The sequence below is a fragment of the Canis lupus genome, chromosome 19, assembly GCF_011100685.1.
Source record: "Canis lupus familiaris isolate Mischka breed German Shepherd chromosome 19, alternate assembly UU_Cfam_GSD_1.0, whole genome shotgun sequence".
Classification (NCBI taxonomy): domain Eukaryota; kingdom Metazoa; phylum Chordata; class Mammalia; order Carnivora; family Canidae; genus Canis; species Canis lupus.
Genome location: NC_049240.1, coordinates 11186177 through 11191614, shown reverse-complemented (window position 1 = coordinate 11191614; position 5438 = coordinate 11186177).

Genomic DNA, 5438 nt, shown 5'->3' with positions numbered 1-5438 from the left:
AATAGCATTACTTCCGTCTGTTGACAATCTGCATAGTTCTGTGTACTAGGTTGACACGGAGTATGTATGATCTGGTATTGCTGTACAAAACATTTGCTGCTCCTCTTCGGTAGGATTATACTGCTGCACCCTTTCAATGTCAATGTTGGCAATGTAATTTGTAGTGACTTTTTCTGCAGAAGGACAATCCTTCTATCCCTGCCCAATTATCTCAGACTTAGTCATTGTGATTTGTGATGATCCACCCAGAAAGAGAATTGTATATCCTTGGAGTTTGAAATCAGGAGAGGTCCTATAAATCATTTTAGCCAATAAAATTTGTGTGGAGGTAATATGTGTCACTCCTAAAGCTTTAAACTCACAGTTAACCTTTATCTCTTTTTTTTTTTTTTTTCTCCTGTCAAGCAATTGGCATGTCCCAGAGAGTGTACACTTCTTCAGCCTGGATCTTGAGGAAGATATTTTGGAGCAGAGATGCATATTCGTTTCACCATGGACATTTAGCACAAGGTAGAACTAAATGTTATTTTCATAAGCCATTGGTCTTAAGAGTAGCTTATTAACACAACATAGCATATTATATCCAGACTAATGAAAGTTGTAACTGAAATCTATTAAAATCAAATTTGGAGAAAAATAAAAACTAGCTTAATATAGCACAACATTCGTCATGATAAAGTGGTGGAACCTCCTTTATTGTGAAGGTCAGATTATTTTTTATGATACTATACATACGATGAGAAATAACCTTTTTGATCTAAGAAATTTATCTAGAAATTCTTTCTATGGCATTGTGATTGAATTTTTGTTCAAGCTGTAATCACTTATGTTGGTACTTTAAGGTCAGAGATGATGGGTTTATAAATACACATCATTTTGGGGCGCCTTGGTGGCTCAGTCTATTAAGTGTTTTCCTTGGTCTCAGGTCATGATCCCAGTGTCCTGGGATTGAGCCCTGCATCAGGCTCCTTGCTCAGCAGAGAGCTTGCCTCTCTCTCTCCCTCTGCCTCTCCCTGCTTGTGCTCTTTTTCTACCAAATAAATAAATAGTCCTTATAAATAAATAAATACACATCATTTCAATCACATTGATTTTGGAGACTGTAATAGCTGGGGTTTTCCAGAGAGATAAAAATTAGTAGTGTATGTGACAACCCTTGAACTACATGGGTTTGGACTGCACAGGTCCACTTCTATAGTACATTACTGTAAATATATTTTCTCTTTACTAATGATTTTCTTAGTAACATTTTCTTTTCTTTAGCTCACTTTGGTGTAAGAATACAGTATATAACACATTTACAAGATACGTATTCATCAACTGTTTATTGTTAAGTCTTACAGTCAACAATAGACTATTGGTAGTTAAGTTTTGGGAAAGTCAAATGCTATACATGGGTTTTATTACCATAATAGGGAATGTCAGTGCCCTTAATCCCTACATTGTCGAAGGGTCAGCTTTATTTATCTATCTATGTATCTATGTATCTATCATCTATCTATTATCTATCATCTATCTATCTATCTATCTATCTATCTATATGTATCTATCATCTATCATCATCATCATCATCTACCCATTTATTTAAAGGAATTGGCCTACATAATCATGTTGGCTGGCAAGTCCAAAATCAGCAGTGTGGCTGATTGCTGCAGATTCAGGAGAGCTGGTTATGTAATGAAATTTGATGGCAACCTGCTAGAGAATTCCTTCATGTTCTTCTCAAGGACCCAAATTGTGGTTTTGTTTTTGTTTTTCTATCCAAGCTTTCGATTGATTGGATAAATCCATGTTGCCTAGGGCAATCTGCCTTACTCAAAGTCCACAAATTTAAATGTTGATCTCATGGAAAAAAAAAAAAAAAACCTTTTAGCTAACACATAAAATTAACCATCATGAGGAAATATCTGTTTATCTAGATTAGTAGATAGATAGGTAGACCATTGTAAAGTTGGTAAATAATTGTCTTGTGAATTATTAAAAACAAAGGATGATTTCACTTTTTATTTGGGAAAATATCTAGATTTACTGTTATTACCTAGTCATCAAAAATCATAAGCCTATACACAATATTGTCTATTAAGTATGTTTGATACCACTATTTATACATAAATAAATATGACTTTACCTATCCACATTAATTTTTAACTCAACATAGATTGCTTTTCTTTTAAGAGCAGCGAGTTTCAGATCTTTAAATAAAAATGTATTGATAAATGTTTGAAAATCCTATTAATAGTAGAGAAAAGGAAGTTAATTTCAAAAAGAAAAAAAAATCATTTTGCTTTTAAATAGCACACTGTTTGTAATATTTATATCCATGGCAGTTGGCAAATACTATAGGCTATTACAGAAAGTTCATTTTGAATTATAACATTTATGTTGTTATCTCTTTTTAACCACTATAACTACAAGTTCTGGCACTTCCCAGGTTTCTTTGATAAATTTAACTTGAAAGTTTTGTTGTTGGCTTCCCCCAGGAAAATAAATCATCATTTTTTAAAAAATATAGCATTGTTGGTTAGTTTGGAAATGATCTAGTTCCATCCACTAATTTTACCAGATTTAGCAAGGTTATTATTGCTATGTTTTAATCTAAAAACTGTAGAGACAAGTCTACTGTATCTTTTTTTATCATTTAATTTTTTCCCCAAAAGGACCAAAATGTTCAGTGATTCCTCTCAATTTACTTTCTCAATTTAAAAAATCCATCAAATATTAAATGAGCATATGCTATAAGAAATAGAATTTAATAGGCATGGTGGAGAGGAGTTGTGTGTATGAAGAAAGATGAGGAGGTCATTGCCACTCTTTCTCATACTCTGAAATGTGGCAAAAGCTTTTTTTCTTAAATATGCAGCAAAAGTATTCAGATTATTTTCATTAAGTATTAGTAATGACCCTGCTCACTCTCCATAAGAAACAAATTATTATATAGTTTATTGTTAATAGAGGTTGAAGAATTGTAATTTTCATCCTTACTATTTCTATGGATAAATAGACTTCATTGCTGTTCCTCTGTGTTTCTTTTACATATTTGTAAAAATACATGAAAAACTTCATTAAATTAACAAAATGTATTTCTAATACCTCTGTGTCTCAAAATGTCATGTGGTGATTTGAATTTAAAAAATAATCAGTGAAAACATCTCCTTTTTTTTTTTTTTTTTTGTCTAGTATATAGATCCAACCTACACAGTTTAAAGAAATGTCTTAGGCCTATGAGAAGTTTTCATGATTTCTTTGGAGTTCTTTTTTTTTAAAATAATTTTTTTAAGATTTTATTTATTTATTCATGAGAGACAGAAAGAGAGAGAGAGAGAGGGAGAGACACAGGCAGAGGAAGAATGGGCTCCATGCAGTGAACCTGGTGGTATTTGATCCCAGGTCTCCAGGATCACGCCCTGGACTGAAGGCAGCTCTAAATCGCTGAGCCACCTGGGCTACCCTCTTTGGAGTACTGAACAAACTTTTAAAAATTATCCTGAATCCACTCCTCTTCTATTCCATTATAGAATTCAATTTATATTGAGAGTTGCACCTTAGGACTTTGTGTTGTTTTTAAAAGAGTATTTCTTAAGTAAGTATCTTTAACATATAATTTACACCTACAAAGTGCTAATGATAAATACTCTATATCCAGATTTTATCTAAAAACAAAGGAACAAAAAAGAACAAAAAAAAATTAAAAAAAAATAAATAAATAAAAATAAAAAATAAAAACAAAGGAACAGAGCATCATGGAATACTCATTTGTAAGAGCAAACATGTCTTCTCCCATGAGAATCCTATGAGTTTATTTACAGTCAATTTATAATATGTTGTCATAATCCTCTTTACACAGTTTTCTCCAAACAGGATTTAATACTCTGGATAAAATTAATTTACTGAGTTCTGTAGTATAAGATTGATTTTGCTGATAATCAGATATTTATTCAGCTTTCACTGTGGTTTAAAATAAGTTGAGTGAATTGATGTAGGTAGGATAAGATTCAAACTATAAAAGTAAGTGAAGATCTAATTTACTTTTTTAAAAAAATCAAATATTGTGACTTAAATTTCTTTCAATGTTTTCATTTATAAGAGTTTTATCAAGTTTACAAATAGGGTAATCATATGACTAATCCTATATACAATGGTACATCTGAAAGTGGAAAGAGTCTTAATAAATAAGATTTTAAAACGGATGTTGATAATGTAATTTCCTGGAAATACAGGACCTAAGTTTAATCTATCTATAAAATACTTAGGAAGAGGTGCCATTTCCTTAACCACGATACCCTCAGCACCTGACCTGGCACATAATAGGAAGGCAGCTATGCTCACCACTATACCACCAACGCAACATAATAGGCACTTAATAAATACCACTTAAAGTAAAAGAAGTATGAATTTTTTAAAAAATAATTATTATGCCCTCTTTATAATCATTTGTTTCTTACAACCTTCACCTATTACACCGGTAATTCAAATTCTATTAACTCTGACATTTTAGGGAATGGTCAGGATATTCATTATTTTAGGTCAATTTATATTCTATGAAATACTCTTGACCGTGCTGTATTAGTAGTCACTTACCCTTTACTGAAATCAGTTTATATATCAACAAAATATATGCACATAAGCCTTAAATGTCTGGATGGAATGTCTGGAACACAGTGACAGAAATGGAAAGTTTAGTAACTTACCTTTAAGTCCCAGTGTCAATAATTAGGGAGTTTGTAAAGATGTTTATTATCACTTGACTGCTTCTGATGATATCAAGGAATCTGATAGTTTGAAATGAGGTATAATGACATGCAAATAATTAGTCTATATGTAATAAGTTAATCTTGTGGACATAATTAAAGTCTAAATAAAATATGTGATGTTAGCCCAGTTTTCAAATAAGGGCTACATTTATAAAATTTGAATAACATAGTCTTTAATAGGAAGGCTTTGAAAGTGGTTTTTGAATTAAACATATAATATATAATGATGGTTACCTATTTCATAAATGGGTAACTTAGGTTTATGGCATTATGTCAACTACAGCCTAAGAAAAGTAAAACTTCATTATCAGACTTTTTACAATAATAAAAATGAACAGAATTATTTTCCATAGCATGTGAATAGGATATTGGTAGTAAGCCTAATTAATGAAAAAAAAAAAAAACCTGACAAAGTTAATTCTTTTAAATAGTTAAAATAGAATCCCAATTCATTCCTGTCACACTGTAGTAAATTAAGAGAGGCAATGTAAAATTCTAGTAAGGATCAATAGTGTGATATCAGGAGAGTTGGGTTTTTGTCTCTTTCAAGTGCTTATCTCTTCAGTTTTAGCTAGTTATTTAATTTTTATTTCATCTGTTTCTTCAACTGAAAAATAGGGATAGGGATAAATAAGCATTTCTAAAAATCCATTCATGGTAACCACTGGTATGTGTAATAGTCTTATA